The following is a 21,293-nucleotide window of genomic DNA, read 5'->3' on the forward strand; positions in this document are numbered from 1 at the left end:
TTTTTCCCCTTGGTGAACAAAGTTACTTCCTCTTGTGGAAGAATTTAATATGACATTTGAATAAAATAATCCTTTGATAAAACTGGAAAAGAGGAAAGCACATTTGTCTTATCTGACTATATCACTTAAAAGTGATTCAGAAAAAAAGTAATTTACTGCCCAAGGGACTTTTATTTTATTTTATTATTTGAGCATAATGTGCTAGGTGACTATTCTAATGGCCATTTAGTATAAAGAATGCCTTTCAGTAAAGTCCCTGGAATGCTCCTGGCGGATTCCCTCAGCTCTTCCGCTCCCACCCACTCCACTGAGTGACATCAGCTTGGGCCCTTACCCCAGAAGGACATTTCAGGGCTGGGGGGCAGTCATGAAGCTCTCCCACTTTGGGACCACAAAAATCCCAAAAGCTTCTTAGCTAACACTCTTTAAAAAATTGAGGCCTGTGGAAAACCTACGCACGGAAAGTCTGTTTCTATTTCAGTTGTGTATCAGTTAAGATGGAAAATTTTTAAAGTCCACACAGATGGTAAATAAATTTCTGCTACATGAGGCAGTTCCTGGAATAAAGCAATTTTCTCAAATAACAAGTGCCAACTTATTTTTTTTTTCTTTTCAGCAGGACTTATTTTTAACTTTCCCAGGGAATGGTTGAGAGGCTGAGAGCAGTGTCCTTCACCTTAGGAATCCAAGGCTCCTTCCAGAAGAAGCTAAGGCTTTTCTCCCTACAGATTTACTTGTATGCAGACAGACAGACATACACTGAGGGAAGTGAGTGGTTGTTCACAGTCTTGGGGGAGGAGAATGAGAGAGGAGATGAGAAGATGGCAATTTTGCACAAATATTTATATCTTCGTTCAATGTTTAGTTTGCTATAACTTCCTCCAAACAGCATGTAATTAACTCATATTCTTGTGTAGGAATTCCTTAACTATCTTGAACAAATGGCCATTAATCCTTAGGGTTTCTTCTCCCACTGTTAGACTTGGCCTGTCTCGAGAAATCTTCGGCATCCGTCTCCTAGGTCACAGTTGCACCCCGCTAATGGTTTGCTGGGTTAGGCATCCCAGGGGAGACATCCTGGAAAGGGCTCCAATTGGCAGGGAGTGCGTGGGTCTTAAGCAAAACCATGCCACTTGCTAAAGAGTGATTCAAACATTTCTTGTAGTAGCAGAGATTCTCTGTTCAAAAGAAACACAATGACTATTAAAACTTAAATTGTAACACACTGATTACAGCAGAATGGGTGTAACAACAGAGGGTGAAAGAACGTGTTAGTCGCTCAGTCGTGTCTGAGTCTTTGCGATCTCATGGACTGTATGCTGCCAGCTTCTTCTGTCCATGGAATTCTCCAGGCAAGAATATTGGATTGGGTTGCCATTCCTTTCTCCAGGGGATTATCCTGACCCAGGAATCAAAGCTGGGTCTCCTGCACTGCAGGCAGATTCATTACCGTCTAAGCCATTACAGCAGAATGCTAAATTTGTAGTCTTCACAAATTCAAACTTATTAACTTTATCATTTTTTTCTTAAAATCTTTCACTCAGCACTACAAAGGGTCTATCAATCTATTGATAAATGTTCACTGAGGGTCTGAATAGGAAGTCACTGTGGGAGTAAGGAAAAAAGAAAACCTATCTTTACTTTAAAGAAGTTATAATTGAAAAGAGAAACACCGCTGTACCTCATTTCACTGTTCGCCTTACCGGGCTTAGCGGTTACTACGCTTTGTTTTTTTTAAGAAATTGAAGGTCTGTGGTGACGGCTGCGTGGAAGGAGAGAATTGCGGCAGGTTTCCCACCACACTTGCTCACGTCATGTACGTTTTTTGCGGTAATTCTCGCGAGAGTTCACTTTTTCGTTACCTTTATACCTTTATCGGAGAAGGTAAAGGCAGCCTACTCCAGTACTCTTGCCTGGCAAATCCCATGGACCGAGGAGCCTGGCAGGCTGCAGTCCATTGGGTCGCTAAGAGTCGGACACGACTGAGCGATTTCACTTTTACTTTTCACTTTCATGCATTGGAGAAGGAAACGTGTTCTTGCCTGGAGAATCCCAGGGACAGCGGAGCCAGGTGGGCTGCCGTCTATGGGGTTGCAGAGTCGGACACGACTGAAGCGACTTAGCAGTTATACCTTTATATGGTGATCTGTGATCTTTTATGTTGCTGATGTAATTGCTTTGGTGGTTTTTTTCGGCGACAAGTATTTTTTAATGAGGTTAAATCCTTTTTTTTTTTTTTTTTAGACAGTGGCTGCTGCTGCTGCTGCTGCTAAGTCGCTTCAGTTGTGTCCTTAATAGACTACACTATATTGTAAACAGTGTTTCCAGTAGCGCTAGTGGTATGCTGCCTGCCAATGCAGGAGACGTGAATGACGTGGGTTTGGTCCCTGGGTCGGGAAGGCCCCGTAGAGAAGGAAATGGCAACCTGCTCCCGTATTCTTGCCTGGAGAATCCCATGGACGGAGGAGCCTGGCGGACTATCATCCATGGGGTTGCAAAGAGTCAGACACAACTGTAGCGACTCAGGTGGAATCTCTGAGTAAAGCATTCAACCCACATGAAACAAGAAGACATTTTTCTGAAAGAGAATTTTTAAGTTCTTTTATTTTTATGACGCTCTTAGAACTCAGTTGCAGTGACAACTTAGTGTGGGTGTGAGAGAGAAATTCTGATGCTTGAGAGTAAACACTGACAAATCACTACATTGAGGCACGAATACAATTTACTAACAAACAAGTATGTGGGGATTAGAGAAGTGAGGAGCTGAGAGGAATGTGAAGGTTTCTAATTCAACACCCCGACACAAGCCTGAGGAGGGGACAGATTTGCTCAAAGGTGTTTTCAGAGATGTTGTCAACACTTTTCCATGACCTAACTCTGTGTCCCCTAGATCATAATGTAAGAAGCAATAACAGATTCAGTGTTTCTGTTCTGTAGTATTTATGTGAAAACATGTGAATCTGGCTGGCTTCCTGAGAATGAAATACATCTGAGATTCACTCCCTCATTTTTTTCTGTTTTCTTTCATTTGGTCACTAAGTTTCCTGTGATTTTACACTAAATCAAAGGGCAATTGAATGAGAACATATTTTGAGAGTGATATAATGGCATTTTTCATAAACAAAGAAGACCACACTGTAATCTCAGTTTTAAAAAGAAGCAAATTAGTTAATATTTGTAATTTTTTTTGACTTAAAAAATATGTTGTATCAGGGTTGAATTGCTCAACAGTCTTCAAAAAGTGGTTTGAAGTACAGTAGAGATATCTTAATAATTAAAGTTGTTTCTGAAAATCTTTACCTTGAAAAAAAAAATTGATTTTCCATTTTCGTTCAAAAAGACTCAAATCTTCTGACTCTGAAGGGCCCAGCAAAAGGCCATCTTTCCTATCAGGTCTTTGGTTAAAAAATAGTGGTTCAAATAATGAATTTCCTGTTATTCTTAGTATGTGCCCAGAAGCCATGGAGATTTTTGGACATACTTAGTGAATTAGAGAAAGAAAGTGAATAAAAGACTCTATTATGAATAGCAACCATAGAAAATAAAGCTTATAAACAGTAGTAGTTTCATGATGCAAAGAAAGACATAACTGTAACCACAAAATCTCTTCCAGAGATGGGGAGACTCCTAGGTGAATTTCAGCCCTGAGGTAAACTGGAAGAAATGCAAACCCTGAGGCTGCTACTCAGGTCCTTAGAAGAACATACTAAGGACTGAGGTCAGTGATTGACACGTGATGCATATGTGGTATTAATTGAGTTTGTGATGTGAAAGAGACCAGGATGTCATTTTGGAAGACTAATTAGCAAGAGTGAAATGTTACAGACTCACTTATACTCTCATCATTTCCTTCAACCCAGTATTTTCTGTAGTTCCTGCATGCTTGGGTCATTATTTCATAATCAGGTCTTCACTGAATTACGAATGGGTGATGGAAAAACTTCTACAAGAGTCAGTTCTCAGTACATTTACTATCTCCCAGGGAATCAGAGAAGTGAGTATGTTGCCTCTTGGAACAACAACAACAAAGCTGTAGGAGTGAACTGTGATGATGAAAAGATATCCATTTACAAGCAATAGGCATTTATACTTTTTGAACTTTAGAATAAATGAGAAATTATTTTAGTACTACTTCAACAGCCTAATTGCTTTGCAAATCATTTACTGCTTTGTGAATATTCACTCCTCCATGACTTTCTGTGAACATCCAGCTGTAAGAGCTTTATTTTTATGATGGTTTTAAAACATTATACCAATTATCCAAAGCTGAATCTCTGTCCAAAAAGTTGGATTGAGGTTTCCAAATATTAGGAAAATTAAAAACATATGCAAATATAGTCTAATAATTTCAACAGAATTTTCTAATGCCTCCAGGAAGTTTAAATTTAGAGAGAGGAGACAAAGGACATTTTCATTTTTACATACACATCAATGGCACAGTTCTTTTTAGTAGGGCTAGTTCATAAGTCAACTATGTAATTTGTCACCCAAATGGGACACTTCAGAGTGAAAGTGGGAGCTAAGAAGACAGGATGTGGGGAAAATGGCATAACCAAAGTGGCTGGACCAACCAAGATGAATAGTCACCATGCTAATGGAGCATGTACCATGAGAGAGTTATGAATGTTTTGCCTTCAAGGTTTTTGAGTTTCTTGGGAAAAATGACAGTAACTTATTCATCTTTGATTGATGCTAAGTCACTTCAGTCGTGTCCGACTCTGTGTGACCCCATAGATGGAAGCCCACCAGGCTCCCCTGTACCTGGGATTCTCCAGGCAAGAACACTGGAGTGGGTTGCCATTTCCTTCTCCAATACATGAAAGTGAAAAGTCAAAGTGAAGTCACTCAGTCGTATCCAACTCTTAGCAACCCCATGGACTATAGCTACCAGGCTCCTCCATCCATGGGATTTTCCAGGCAAGAGTACTAGAGTGGGGTGCCATTGCCTTCTCTGTGATTATCTGGAAACTAATATAATACTTAAAGTTTAGATGGTAAGAAATGCTAAATGAATAATGATTGAGTGAATTAACAAAATTACAAACAAGTGTAATTTTATTGTGGGGTACACTTCTTCATGTATGTGAAATCAAAGATTAAAACATTCAGAATAAAGGACATGAGAAGCTAGCATAGTTAGTATTTCTTTTTCCCTTCTTCCCTAGTAAAGGAAGCTGTATTTTTCTCTTATATCAACCTTAATGAAATTGGAGATAGTTCTGTAGTCAGTTGTGGTTAGAGTACAGACTCACTCATTAGTTTGTCCACGAGCCCATCCATTCAATTCATCCATCCATTCATCCATCCATCCATCCACTAGACGACTTCTATTTTTAACTATCCATACTGGTCACTGAAGCTACACAGGGGAAACCCATGTTATTTGCCCTCAATGAGCATATGAGTACCACCAAATGAGGGCATTTATTAGGTTCATCGTCAAGCAAGATGAAAAAAATATTAACCTTCATTCATTTTATGTCTTTCCTTAATGAAGACATTTTCAGGGAGAGAAGAGGAAGAAATAGCTTTGCAAACTTAAAGAAAGTGGGATGAGTTTGGAACAGGTAAGTTCCAAAGTGAGGCTGAACTGAGGCAAGTTGGTGTACAGAGTAACCACTATGAATCCACGATGGCCAAAGAGCATGGATCTGTAGTGTTTCTATAGGAATCTCATTAGAGTGGTGAGAACAGCCTTAAAATTCAAGAAGGACCAAATACAGAGGACTTTAACATGCAAGCTGGGGGAATATGAACTTTATCTGATAAAAACTAAGAGATTAGATCTGTTTAATGAAGGGAAATCACCTGCTAATGATGTTTTCTTAGGAAGGTTAAGCTGATTATACTATGTAGAAGGTGCTAGAATAAGAGAAAATACTAGATTCAGGGAGATAGCAAGGGATTTATTATAGTACCTTTTTATTCTAACATGAGCATCTAGATAAGGTGGACATATGGGAAATGGAGATATATAAATGATACATTCCTAGAAGAATCACAGAGAGATCGAACAGCAGTCACCTATTCTAACCAGTTTTCCTTAGCCTTACTAGGAAAGGCTAACCAAAATCACTGTATCTTTAAGAAAAATCAATAGCAGGGACACAGACCATGGTACAAAAAGAAATAATTCAGGTAATACCAACAACATATTGAAAACCTCAAAACCTCATGTGCAATTTAAATTTACTTTGAACCAATGTGAGTAAAGCTCTTAAAACTACAGGAAATTAATCCAGGTATCAAAGATGTGTTTCAGAAATTCAAAATGTCTATTATAAACTGTTATTAGACACATCATGCTCCATGTCTGTATATATCTGTTGGGCTGGTCATAATTCTAGAAAGTTCAGGCAGAAATTTAGAGATTTGGAATCCATCTTTACTTTAGAAACATGTAGAAAAGTACTTGTGAGTTTAGCTGTAATGAGCTGTTATTATGGAAATAATAATTCTACATCCTCAATATTTTTCATGCCAAGCCCCTTAAATCTTCCCACCATCTCTTGCTCAATTTACTGCTACATCATCCTAACTGGTTTCTTTGATTCCAGTTCTAATTGCTGTCAGTCCATTATCCATACTACATCCAAATATACCTATACGATATGGTTCTGTCATGTTCCCATTCTTAGCTTTAAAATTCCAAGGTGCTAGTCAAGGTTTTCAAGGACAGTCACACTCTGGGCCCTGTGTGCCTCCCCAGTCTCATTCTGTGCTTCTGTTCATTTCATATTTTATAGCCACATTCAACTTCTAGTTGCTGAGGCTCTCTGTATTCTCTCTCTCTTCTTTCTCTCAGAAAGCTCTTCCCAGTCCACCTTCCTGCCCTTGCCATTCTTCAGGTTTTCTCTTAAAAGTTCACTCAAAAGGCCTCCCAGAACCCCTCAGACTGAACTTGAACTTCGTTCCAGGTGTCCTCTGCCCCTGTGTAGGCCTGCACTGCACTTATCTCTCAGTGTTGGTATCATCAATTAACTTCTTCGTACTGCAGTAGTTGAATTGTGGCCCCCAGAAGGAATGTGTGTGTCCTACAGCCTAGAATCTATGAGTGTGATCTTATTTGGAAAAATGGTCTTTGCAGATGTGATTAAGTTAAGGACCTCAAGCTATGAGGGTACATATTTTTAAGTTCTTTAACATCCATAAGAATCATCTTGCCCACACTTAAATGATTAAACAGGTTTAGAATTCTAAGTTTATTTGATGGTATTCCTTAACTTTCCTGTGACCCTGTATTTAAACCATGAATATCGATGTCACAGTGATAACTTGTTTTTTGTTGTTGTTGCTTTGTTTTCAAGTCTCTGAATATGTTAAAGGCATTTTCTTAATCCTTGGATATATAACACTTATCAGGATGTAACTAAAAGCAGCTTTGCTTCTTTTGAGCATAATTTAATGTTTACTAAGATCTTTAAATCTGAAGCGCCATGCCCTTTACCAGCTTAGGAAATACTCCTTTCAATATTTTATGAGTATTGCTACCTCCTATCGTTTCTGTTGTTTCTGCCTGGAATTCCTATTAGACGTTTTTGAATAACCTGCATCTAAGTCTCTTAATTTCCATCTATTATTTGATATTTCTCTTATTTTTGCTTTATTAACTATGAGAGTTCATTGACTCCCTGTTCCAGATCAACAGTTTGGTCTTTGGATGTATCCATTTTATTATTCGCCATCAATTAAAACACTTGTTTAGGTCATACATTTAACTTACACAGCTCTTTTCCTGTTTTCATTCAATCACCTAGTCAATACAGAGTTATCGAGCACTTACAATGTACCAAGCACTCTTCTGGATGTGAGGGATACAAAACAACATCTTCTCTCAAAAGAACTTACTTTCTAGTTTAAGGAAGCATAAAACAGACCAACTAAGGAATGGGCCAAACAAATGCAGGAAAAGAATCAAGAATAGGATCCTAGAGGTTGTGTTAAGAAGCAGATTCTAAAAGAAGAGGGAAATCAAACTTTACAAATGCCATGGGTTGATCAAGGAGAAATTTGGCACTGAGCAACATCAAGTTCATTGGCCAGCTTGTTCATAGCAGTTTGGATAGGAGCAGATGCTTGCTTTCAGTGAGGTTGAGAACAAAAGGGAGGACAGGAATTGAAGAAAGTGAGCAAGGCCAACTATTAAATAATGATTTAATAATTGCTATAAAGGAACACAAAGAAAGAGGAGGATGTGGTGTCAAGAGAGATTTCTTTTTAAATTTTAATGGGATATTTTTGGATATCATATTTGGAAGCTGACAGAAATGACCCAGTAAAGGAAACATCACTGATCCAAGAGAGAAGGCTGTTCTAGGAGTGATGCCCTTGAACTGATGAGACAGGAGGGGGCCCAGGGCCCAGTGGTGGGACTAGGCTTAGATTGAAACTGAGAGTTCATACCTGTAACAGGAGGGAAGGTGAAGAAGTATGAAGTATGCTTTCTGCTCTCTCTTTGCTGGTAAATATAAATTCATTCCAAATTGAAGGGATGGGAGTGTATGTTTGGGTGGTAGATATTGCTTATGACTCACTCTTAATTGTATGAAAGTGAAAATGTTAGTCAGTCAGTCGTGTCCAACTCTTTGCAATCCCATGGACTTGTGAAGGAGGGGTCCACTAGGCTCCTCTGTCCATGGGATTCACCAGGCAAGAATACTGGAGTGGGTAGCCATTCCCTTCTTCAGGGGATCTTCCCCACCCAGGGAAGGAACCTGGGTCTCCTGCATTGCAGGCAGATTCTTTACTATCTGAGCCACCAGGGGAGCCCCTTAACTGTATGCTGCTGCTGCCGCTAAGTCGCTTCAGTCGTGTCTGACTCTGTGCGACCCCAGAGACGGCAGCCCACCAGACTCCCCCCTCCCTGGGATTCTCCAGGCAAGAACATTGGAGTGGGTTGCCATTTCCTTCTCCAATGCATGAAAGTGAAAAGTGAAAGTGAAGTCGCTCAGTTGTATCCGACTCTTAGCGACCCCATGGACTACAGCCTATCAGGCTCCTCCATCCATGGGATTTTCCAGGCAAGAGTACTGGAGTGGGGTGCCATTGCCTTCTCCATCTTAACTGTATACATCTGTTCAATTGTTTTGGCTTCAAAAAGTTGCATGAGAAAAGGAATGCAGAAGGGTGTTCTCAGAGTGGCAAAGGAATTCTGTACCACTGGGAGATAATATGTCACTGAGAACATAGGCAATCCAGTTCACTCCTTCTCACCTGGGTGTCCACTGGCCCCGACAGAGGGTTGCATAATAACTGGCCTGCAGAAGACAGATTCCCAGGCACCTGAAAATGGCCTGGCCAACAACATCAGGCAGAAATATTTGCTAATTTGCTAATAATTCTTCCAGTATTGTTTTATTGATGAAGCGGTAACAATGACTTCAATATACTGTGTCACGTATAACTCCCATGGATTTGAAATATAGAACAGCATCATTAAACATCCCTAGACAAGGTTCTGATCCACCTTAACAGTGTTGACTACATCCCTATGGTATTTTAAGCATGACTTTGTGGCTGCATGATACTCCCTTCCAATTAACACACATCTACTATTTCCTCCCTAGGAGACACTGACATACTCTTTCTGCTACAAGCCCCAATATTGTATAGGAAACCATAGAGTGATCATTTTGGTTATTCCCAACATTCTGCTTTGGTCTTTCAGCGTAAACCCAGATTTAAAACAACTTGAATGTAGATTGATAAATAGTAGCCTAAAAATGTTTCTTCCCTCACTAAGCCTGCACACTCCTTGTTCTCAAATACCATCCCCACCTATTCTTCCCTGTGTGGATGCTCAGTTGTGTCCGACTCTTTGCAACCCTATGGACTGCAGCCTGCCAGGAACCCCTGTCCGTGGGATTTCCCAGGCAAGAATACTGAGAGTGGGTTGCCATTTCCTCCTTCAGGGGATCTTCCTGACCCAGGGATCGAACCTGTATCTCCTGAGTTCGCAGGCAATTTTTTTTACCACTGTGCCACCTGGGAAGCCCATTCTTCCCTATCTTAAACAACTATGTATGTGCCAATTTTTGCTATAACAATCTGCACAATAACCAGCACTCCAGATTAGCATGGCACATATACAAACTGAGTAGCAACTCAAATGCATCACTCACTTTATTAATGTTGTGACTTACCTTACATCTCCTGAGTAAATGCAGTTCTCTTAAAAATGAAAAGATTTATATTAAAGTTAGAAATTTAATTTCTTCATCATCTGGCTTCATGCAAGCAATACAACTATTGCCCATTCATTCTGTATCAAAAACATACATTTTTCTTAGTGGTCAGGGTTGGAAATTTAGGATTACAATAATTATAAGGTACTGCATGGGAAAAAATAAGATTTGTTTTCATTGTAAGTTGTCCAGAACAGGCTGATGTACAATGTTGCATGCTCTTTGTTTCTAATCTAGATAGAATTATAGGCATAAAAATTTAGTGCTTTACATGATTATCGATATGTTTAAAAGAAAAATTTTCATGAAGATGATACTGAAATGACTGGCTAGCTTCTTTTCTCTTCTGGCCTCCTTAAGGATTGTTCACAGTATGGAAGTTGTTTGAAATACTTTTCAGCTTGTTTAAAATTTATCATGCCTCAACCCAAACACTGTGGACATCTGAGAGAAAGCACTTTGTAACTTCTAAGTGGACAGAGATAATATTTATGATAAAGGTCTAGGTTGATCATAGGGAAAGGGTACAGAATAACTGAATTAAATGAAAATTCATGTCTCAGGAAAGAGTGACCTTTTACTATTAAACTAGAAAGCAAGAGAAGCTGAGAAAATCTTCATTTTTGACTCCATTTTCAGCTTCTAAAAATTTATATTTTTGTCAACATATACCTGAAATGGTAGTTCAGTTCGCAAAGACATTTTTTTTTTCCTGCACACAGAGTGGACAAATGTCTGAAATAGGAGGATAAAACATTTCCTTTCATCGTTCAAAAAAACCTTAATATTAGGTTTGTGTTACATTTCAGTGTTGGCCAATTCTTTCTGATTACTTTTAAATTACAGCTTTTGCAGGATAATATGCAAGTCAGCATCTTTCCCGTGGGGCAGCAACTTTGCCTTGGTAACGGGACATACCTCTGTTAACATGCTAAATTACAGCTCTTTGGCCTTGTCAAGATACACACATTATTCCAGTTAAAGTGAAATGCATGGATGTTTAAAGTCTCTTCCTGTTGGAACAGTCCATGAACCTATGAAAACCAAATTCTCCATATCTTATCTGTTTATACCATGCTACCTACAACAGTCCAGGCAGTTGAGCGACATGTTGCTTGTAGGGTCAATCAACATGTGACAGGACATTCAACATCATGTGACCATCTTACAGCAAAATGAAGACAAAATGCAAGGGATTTTAGGGATGGATTGAAAATCAAAAGTCTCAGCTACACAATGGCAAATGCATTCTGAGACAGATATTCTGCACCAAGAATTCAGCTATTCCTTAATGCAGGCTCTGGTCAGCTGTGTTGACTCAAACGCTACTTCCCTGTGCCTTTGAGGAGTGAGAGTGTGAGGAAAAGGTCCACAGGTCTCAAAGATGATATTCACCACAGAGGCAGAGTCTGCTTCTAGTTTCTTTTGCACTGAGGAAACAGAGCACCATCAGCTGATTTACTAACCTCTTGGCAAGCGCAACCACTTAGTTCTTATGTTATCTATCCTCTATTCCATGTCTCAGTAAAGACTGTACTTACTGCAGGCAGGCAAATATCACATCTCAAATTGTGCTTGATTACTGCATATATTGAAAATTAGGTACATGGGTATATAATGTAGTCATTATATACTATATATTATACATATATAGTATATTATTAAATGAACTTATTTTACTCTTAGATTTCTTGCTATAGATTTAGGATTTATACATTCTGTAATTCTCTTAAGAAAAAGTTTAATTTATTGAGAAATTCATAAATGAACTTTGTATGCAGTGGTAAAGAATCTGCCCACCAATGCAGGAGACTCAACAGATGCGGGTTCAATCTCTGGGTTGGGAAGATCCCTGGAGAAGGAAACAGCAACCCACTCCAGTATTCTTGTCTGGAAAACTCCATGGACAGAGGAGGCTGGTGGGCTACAGTCCATGAGGTTGCAAAGAGTCAGACACAACTGAGCATGCTCACACACAGCCATAAATGATTTTAACATATCTATGAACATATAAAAGTAGGAATCACTGTCTCATCTCATTTCATCATTATTATATAACTGAACCATTCTGTTGATGCTTTAGTCATCAAGCAAATTTCCATGATTCGTTTCGCTTTTCTGCTAACTAATCAAATACTAGCTGGGGAGCAAATTAACATGGCTAGCGTTTTTTTCAGAACCCATTAGTATGTTGAAACTGAGATTATTTGTTTATGTATTTATTTAAGATAAAGTGAGCCCAGAAACTACTTAGCTAAAAATCTAAGTTTAAGAACAGAAAACTGTTTTGCTGAAGCTAAAGCCTGGTACATGAAGTACCATCCATCCTATTTCGATTTTCATATCACTATGAAATATTCTTCAAAAAAGAAAAAAACCTTAATATTTAAAAGTGTCTGTTTACAAAATGGCCTTTTGAAGTATTTGCTTATTTCACTTACTTCCTTAAATCTGTGTATTTAAAAATAAAATGGTATTTTCCAAGAACAGTTTAAAGGAAGCACCAAGAGATCCCTCTCCCTTATTCTCACAAACGGAAAGTCTCTAGTGCCTTCCAAGCTCAGCTCAGGCACACCCTGGGTGAAGCCTTCCCTGACCCGCTCATCTGCAGGGGTTCCCCATCCTGGCCGGAGGCATGTGGGATCTTAGCTCCCTGATCAGGGATCGAACCCACATCCCCTGCATTGGAAGGTGAAGCCCCAACCATTAGATCACCAGGAATATCCCGCTCCATAGATCTTAATACTGTGTACCAGTGCATTAGGCTGAGCCAGGGCATTACTGTACTGGTGCTTCAAAACCTAGTATTACATTAGGTTCTAACAGTAAATAAGTGTTAAGGTTAAAAGTTTGTTTAACTGAATATTTTGTTATTTGTTATTTGTATTATATTGCCCCTACCACTGTGTAAGTATTATATTGCCCCTACCACTGTGTAAGCTTCTTGAGGTAAGGATGCATATATGATGCTTATTCAGATTCTACACCATACATGGCAAAGTGCATGGGGGAATGCATATTCAAGACTGTACTCTATAACGATAATTAGATAGCAATGTATGTGTGTATGTGTGGGTTGACTTACTTTCTAAATCCTCTCTCAAATGTTGTCAGTCTTTTTCCATAATTATTCCCAGACAGTTCAGCTTATTCTTGGATCTGTGACTAGGGCATTTTAATAAGACAAACAGAAAATAACAACTCCTACTGCTAAGAGATGAAGTTACACAGTGTTTGCTAGGTGTCAGGCCCTGTTCTAATTACTGCATACATATGAACTTTATCTTCTCGAGAAAAAAAATGAAGCATCTCGTTATATAGGTGAGAAAACTGAGGTACAGAGATAGTAAATAACCTAATGATTACAAAGCTGTGTGTGAGGGAAGCAGTTTGCTTTTAGAGTTCATTGGCTTAATTACTTTTTACAGAACCATGGTGTAGGAGCTGTGGAGATTTACCATGAGCTATGAAGTGTTCTAGAGATCTCCAACTAAAGTAGCTACTATACCCTTATTGGCTATATATACTGTGACTCTAGGTTCCACAAGAATTTGACCAATTCCCAGATCTAATTCTGCAATTCTTCAGTTATTTATCTGTCAAATCTTCAACTCAAATTTTGGCTAAATAATGGACTTTTCTAGAGGTTGTGATATGTAGCATTGAACCACATTTTCCATCTCATTTAATAACCTAACAACCTGTGATGTAGGGTCTGTTGTCTGCATTTTTCAAGAATACATAAAGCTCACACAGATTAAAAACACCCTTCAATTTAGACAATGCTCCTCCTCATTACAGCTTAATTTCTTGGTTAGAAAATCAAGCTCAGACCAAGCTATTCATTTTCTAGACCAAATAATGATGCTATTTCAACTAAAAAAAAAAAAAACCAACAAAACTCTGGGTTAACTTTCAATGTATATAAAAAGCAGTATATCCTTTTGAAGTTTTACTGGCTCAAAAAATAGAACCCAAAATGGAAGAGGTTCATTAATCACTAGTTTTATTCCTATGCCAATGTAGAAATAGAACTGAAAAAAGAATAAAAGTGGACTTTCCTATTTGCTTGTATTTCCTTTGAACATTTTGAGGTTATCTCTAAAGTAGCACTATAATTTTCTCAACATAAAATTATTTGTAGAATCGAGATCTTGTTGGCAGCAGGGATAAGTACTTTATTTCTGAGAACATGAGCCAGAAAATGAACAGATTCCTTGGCACCACTGTGCTTAATGCCCAGATAACAGAGGCAGGGCCCTGTTTTGAAGGTTTTGCTAGCTATCCCAACTTTTGTGGATACTGGCGTTTCTTTGAGGGAGGCAGCCAAAACCTTTGGTAGTTTTGTTGGTATTAAAAGATTAATAATTGGTCCTGGTTTATAGAAACAGAAACCCACCAGGAAGAAACTAAATCAGTTTCACTATTAAGATAGCCTCTAATGTGCAACTGGCTCTGAAACACCCGTTAATTATTTAAAATAACATCATAAAAGTAGATTATTTCTGTTCCAATAAAAGCTGATGTTGGGTTAATGTGAACTTAATAATGATCTTGTTACTAATAATGTAAATTTGCTGTTTTGGTCAAAGTCACTGCTTGGATCAGAGGTCTATCACACATCATAACTACTTTTTTCAAAAATATCTGGAATAAGAAACATTTAAATCTAATCACTCTCATTCAGAGTATATTTTTCTGCTGGCACCTGGCATCAAATCCCTCTACTTTATGTGGTTTCCACACAGAAATTGAAAATAAATTTACTATTGTCTGACACTCTAAACAAAAGTCTCTCCATCTCCCTTATTCATTTGTTCTTTAATTTCTTACTCTATTATTTCCATCATCTCGTTTCTACTTCCAATGTCCCCAAAATGACAAAAAATGACAAAAAACTAGAAAAGCTAGAGATATTCTAAACCAGTGGCCTCCCAACATTTTTGATTATGTACTTTTCAGCAAGCATGTATATACTATTTACTTATACTTTGGTAGCAACATATCATATATCTTATAAAATATATACAAAATTAAAGGATAAATGACAAATAAATGTGAGTGGGGACTTCCCTGGCAGTCCAGTGGTTAAGAATCTGTGCGTCCACTGCAGGGCGTGTGGGTTTGATCCCTGGTCCGGGAAACTAAGTTCCCACATGCCGAGAGGAGTGGCCAAAAACAAACAAACAAACAAATGTGAACGGATATTCTAATATTTTCCTCTTTACAATCACCCTTGCCCATTCTTTTCTGAAGACAACTGAATAGTTTCTAAATAACATTCACCACTCCAACTGCTATATAACTAGTCACAATGAACTGTTTGGTGGCAAAAGGTAATAACCATCTTAGATTTGAAGGATGCGTCAGAGACCAGAATTTACATAATTATCTCTTCCCTCTCGTCCTCTCATCCCTCTTTTGCTGCTGCTGCTAAGTCGCTTCAGTCGTGTCCAACTCTGTGCGACCCTAGAGACGGCAGCCCACCAGGCTCCCCCGTCCCTGGGATTCTCCAGGCAAGAACACTGGAGTGGGTTGCCATTTCCTTCTCCAATCATCCCTCTTTTAGCAAGGAACTATTAATAGCAGGGAGAATATAGAGGAGATTATGAAGTATGAGATAATTGGTCAGTGATTTTTGGCTATATAAGCCTCATTTCTTCTGTACCCTTATGACATGGGTTCTTGACATCTGATATTGTATTCTGAAAATAAATCCTTTACCCTGGCATGGCTATTCATTCATTTAAGCACTTATGAACAGGATTCTAAGCACTGAGATGGATGCTACAGACACAAAACTGAATCGCTACAGACATAAAACTTCCCCCAAATGAGCTGACGTTTTCGTTAGTAATGGTGGGACCAGGTGTATTTGCAATAAACATTCTAATCAGAGTAAGTCCTCTATGGGTGAAGACAATCAAGCAACAGATCCGGCTGAGGAAACTGGGGAAAGTCCCTTCAAGGTGAAGACACTTGAGGATTTTAAAATATGAGCTTATCAGGTGTTTGCTTTCAGCCTGTTGGAGACGCAGGGCATGAACACTGCCTCTAGTTGGCAGAGTTCCTCCTGTGAAATGGCAGGAAGTATTATTTGTCTCCACCTGCTCTGTAATCACTGGAGTTAAAGTCGTGTTTCTTTTCTCCTTATTAAACTTGTACTGGTGGTGACTGTAACTCCATCATGTTGAAAGAGTTCTGATTTCTGCCTGCTAAAAATGTCAAGGAACTATATAGTTGCTTTCTTTTCCAATTGACTGGTGCTTCCCTTGGTACCCAGTTTAGCCCATCTCTCTCTGTATCCCTCTCTGCCTCTCTCTCTTCCTGTTTGCCTTCTTCTCCCTGATCCTATTCGTTCCATGCCATCCTCTCTTCCTTTCTCACTACTGTTCCCTCCCTCAGTGCTGGCATTGTGTGTTAGTTGAACAAAAGCTGTATCTGGGGATACCAGTAGCATTTCAGGGACTATATGCTTCACAGTGTAATGAACTCTGCCATTCAGCTTATGGTGGTGTACCATGGTCCCTGGAGAAGGCAATGGCAACCCACTCCAGTACTCTTGCCTGGAAAATCCCATGGACAGAGGAGCCTGGTAGCTACAGTCCATGTGGGGTCGCAAAGAGTCGGACACGACTGAGCGACTTCACTTTCACTTTCACTGTCACCATGGTCCACAGAACGGGACCTGGGATACTGAATATGATCAATATTAATTACTTATTAATTTTACCAGACAATACATCTAGTGTTATCGTTTATCATATAATAAATGTTTTTTGCATTCTGGTTGATTTCGGGGAATTATGTTTGCTGTGAGGCAAAATATTTGAGCCCCAACTATCTGTAAATATTTTTTTGGCTTTCCAGTTGTTTTTGAGGCAAAACCCCAGTTTAAATGGCATGTAATAATTTGATGGTTTTTGCTGGCATAACACACAAAATGAGCTACTTACAAAACTACCAGTTTTACCTGGGACACAAATCCTGCTAAAAATATGGCTGAGAAGACCTGTGTTATCCATCTACACATAGATTTTCTACCTGGTAACAACTTTTCTCTGCCAGCCCTAGTGTTAGAGCTAGGGAAAAAGGTTTAAAAACAATACAGTCTGCTCAGTAAGCCTATGTCTTTAAAACCAGTGTGATCTTCATGTAAAATCATATTGTCATTAAAAATCTATCTGCAGAGCTATGTAGACTTAACTGTGTTTCCCAGTCCTTCCTTCATGGGCAACTGAAGAACAAACTCTAATTCTTCCACTAGTCCTTGATTTCATTCAATGTTGGAGCCACAGCTTAGCCATCTTTAGGTTTTCATTTCTTAGACAATTTTTTCTTCATTTTTATATTCTTCCAGCTGGCCTCTTATCTCAGTCCATCCTATATTCTGCATAATTTATTATGTTCTCTATGTCACCCATTGGCCAATGTTAGCCTTCTCATGCTACTAAACCCTAATATAGGTATTCAGGAGACAGAAAAGATCAGGAAGGTCATAGAAAGAAATAAGAAAGTCATTTCAGATATAGGTGTACTTTTACCAAATATGTATACCAAGGGAACATTTCATGCAAAGATGGGCTCAATAAAGGACAGAAATGGTATGGACCTAATAGAAGCAGAAGATATTAAGAAGAGATGGCAAGACTACACAGAAGAACTGTACAAAAAAGATCTTCATGACCAAGATAATCATGATGGTGTGATCACTGACCTAGAGCCAGACATCCTGGAATGTGAAGTAAAGTGGGCCTTAGAAAGCATCACTATGAACAAAGCTAGTGGAGGTGATGGAATTCAAGTTGAGCTATTTAAAATCCTGAAAGATGATGCTGTGAAAGTGCTGCACTCAATATGCCAGCAAATTTGGAAGACTCAGCAGTGGCCACAGGACTGGAAAAGGTCAGTTTTCATTCCAATCCCAAAGAAAGGCAATGCCAAAGAATGCTCGAACTACCGCACAATTGCACTCATCTCACACGCTAGTAAAGTAATGCTCAAAATTCTCCAAGACAGGCTTCAGCAGTAGGCAAACCGTGAACTTCCAGATGTTCAAGCTGGTTTTAGGAAAGACAGAGGAACCAGGGACCAAATTGCCAACATCTGCTGGATCATCAAAAAAGCAAGAGAGTTCCAGAAAAACATCTATTTCTGCTTTATTGACTATGCCAAAGCCTTTGACTGTGTGGATCACAATAAACTGTGGACAATTCTGAAAGAGATTGGAATTCCAGACCACCTGACCTGCCTCTTGAGAAACCTATATGCAGGTCAGGAAGCAACAGTTAGAATTGGACATGGAACAACAGACTGGTTCCAAACAGGAAAAGGAGTACGTCAAGGCTGTATATTGTCACCCTGCTTATTTAACTTCTATGCAGAGTACATCATGAGAAACGCTGGGCTGGAAGGAGCACAAGCTGGAATCAAGATTGCCAGGAGAAATATCAATAACCTCAGATATGCAGATGACACCACCCTTATGGCAGAAAGTGAAGAGGAACTAAAAAGCCTGTTGATGAAAGTGAAAGAGGAGAGTAAAAAAGTTGGCTTAAAGCTCAACATTCAGAAAACTAAGATCATGGCACCTGGTCCCATCACTTCATGAGAAATAGATGGGGAAACAGTAGAAACAGTGTCAGACTTTAATCTTTTGGGCTCCAAAATCACTGCAGATGGTGACTGCAGTCATGAAATTAAAAGACGCTTACTCCTTGGAAGAAAAGTTATGACCAACTTAGCATATTCAAAAGCAGAGACATTACTTTGCCAACAAAGGTCCATCTAGGCAAGGCTATGGTTTTTCCAGTGGTCATGTATGGATGTGAGAGTTGGACTGTGAAGAAAGCTGAGCACCGAAGAATTGATGCTTTTGAACTGTGGTGTTAGAGAAGACTCTTGAGAGTCCCTTGGACTGCAAGGAGATCCAACCAGTCCATCCTAAAGGAGACCAGTCCTGGATGTTCATTGGAAGGAATGATGCTGAAGCTGAAACTCCAGTACTTTGGCCACCTCATGCAAAGAGCTGACTCATTGGAAAAGACCTTGATTCTGGGAGGGATTGGGGGCAGGAGGAGAAGGGGACGACAGAGGATGAGACGGCTGGATGGCATCACCGACTCGAGGCACATGAGTTTGGGTGAACTCCGGGATCTGGTGATGGACAGGGAGGCTTGGCGTGCTGCAGTTCATGGGGTCACAAAGAGTCAGACACGACTGAGCGACTGAACTGAACTGAAGAAGAAAATATTTTATTTTTTTCAGTCATTGCTAATTTTTTTCAGTCATTTCAGAATGTATTGGGTTTCCCCGGTGGCTCAGTGGGAAAGAACACTCCTGCCAAGTAGGAGATACAAGTTCAATCCCTGAGTCAGAAAGATCCCCTGAAGAAGAAACTGGCGACCGACTCTTGCCTGGGCAATCCCATGAACAGAGGAGCCTGGCAGGCTATGATCCGTGGGTTTGCAAAAGAGTCAGACAAGACTTAGTGACTAAACAACAACAATGAATGTATTATATTTGTCCAAAGATAAAGTATAGTACGTACTATACTTAAGTATAGTACGTACTATACTTAAGTATAGTACAGTATAGTATTTACCGTCTGAGCTACCACTGCTTCCCTGGTGGCTCAGATGGTAAAGAGTCTGCCTGCAATGCAGGAAACCCAAGTTCGATCCCTGGGTCAGGAAGATATCTTGGAGGAGAGCATGGCAATCCACCCCAGTATTCTTGCCAGGAGAATCCCATGGACAGAGGAGCCTGGTGGGCTACAGTCCATAGGGACGCAAAGAGTGAGACACGACTGAGCAACTAACACCACACTACTGTATACAGTATACTGTTTTGGCTTTGGGCAATTTGGGCAATTCCTCAACATATTCATGTTATCACTTATCCTTCAACATACATTTTTTTCTTCTTCTTTGATAATAGAATTTTTAGCAGACACCAGATTGCCCAGGATGTAAACTCTATTTCTCAGTGCTTATTGCTAGATGTGGCCATACAGCTAAGTTCTAGAACATGAAATATTAGAAACAAAGAAATGTGCTCTTTCTGGGTCCTGCCTTTACCCAGGAGTGTGGTCATCCCAGTACACTTCCCTCTTTTTACTAATCGGAATATGGATAAATGCTCAAGGTGGAGACAAGTTGGATAAGAAGGTCTAAGGTTTAGAAAACATACCATTCCAGAATTACCTATACCCAATTATTATGTATGTGTAAGAGAAAGATGTTGGTTAAGCCATGTTTATGCTGATTTTCTGTGAAAGCAATCAGATCGATAACACAAAGGATACTTTTGTTGCCTGTTGGAATGTGAGGTTTTTGTTCAAACGGGAAAATTGGATGTCAAAGCTCAAATCATTTTTATATTATATTTTGTAGTTTGTTCTTCTTGGTAACATGGACTATGTCTTATGAAAGCCAATAAAAATATTTTATATATTTATACAACTATTATGGCTATTCAAAAATTGGGGAACTATTTAAATAGTCTCTAGAGAAGACTAAATTTTGGACTCTCTTTAATTAGTAAACCACCATCAAGAACAAATATACTGGCTCTTAAAAAAAAAAGTCTAACCTCAAGTGTTTCCCTACATGTTTTCCATCTTCACATCCCATCTGGTTTGAAGAGACCACTTCTTAGACAGTCTTCCTCCCCCACATTTCTTTGGAACTTGTCTCTGAGAATTGCTCTTAACCAGCTGCCTTACCCCAAAGACCCACCCACAGCCTATAAGCTCTGGTCACATGCCACATGACCTTCTTAGCTCATGTACTGATGTCTGCTCATGATCTATTTGGTTTTCCTTTGATTTCAGTGGCCTTGATTTAATGATATATTTCACCATATTGAAGGGAATTATTAGCTTAAAAGGTCAATATTTATCTATATTTATTACAAATGTAGTCACTCCTCAACTGAGACTTCTAATAAGTATGTCTGGCTATCTTTGATGGCCAGAAATATCACTGGAAAACAAGAAAAAATACAACATGCTGAACAACAAATGCCTGCCAATATTTATAGGTTTGAAGGAATTTATGTCTAAATTACAATGATAACTCTGGAGTAGTATTTCAGTGCATTCTAAGA

General features: G+C 39.2%; 1 protein-coding gene and 1 long non-coding RNA gene across 11 annotated transcripts in view; both read right to left on the bottom strand.

The window, feature by feature from the left end:
* DLC1 (DLC1 Rho GTPase activating protein) overlaps positions 1-21,293 on the bottom strand; it is a 434,550-nt gene that overhangs the window by 394,047 nt on the left and 19,210 nt on the right. The gene's annotated exons all lie outside the window — the stretch shown is intronic.
* LOC129643107 (uncharacterized) lies at positions 943-20,963 on the bottom strand. Its single transcript, XR_008710081.1, has 2 exons — positions 1,704-20,963; positions 943-1,178 (listed from the first exon to the last, which is right to left on the bottom strand). It is a non-coding gene; the product is annotated as an uncharacterized LOC129643107 (long non-coding RNA).

This window comes from Bubalus kerabau, chromosome 2 (genome assembly GCF_029407905.1).
Source record: "Bubalus kerabau isolate K-KA32 ecotype Philippines breed swamp buffalo chromosome 2, PCC_UOA_SB_1v2, whole genome shotgun sequence".
Classification (NCBI taxonomy): Eukaryota; Metazoa; Chordata; class Mammalia; order Artiodactyla; family Bovidae; genus Bubalus; species Bubalus kerabau.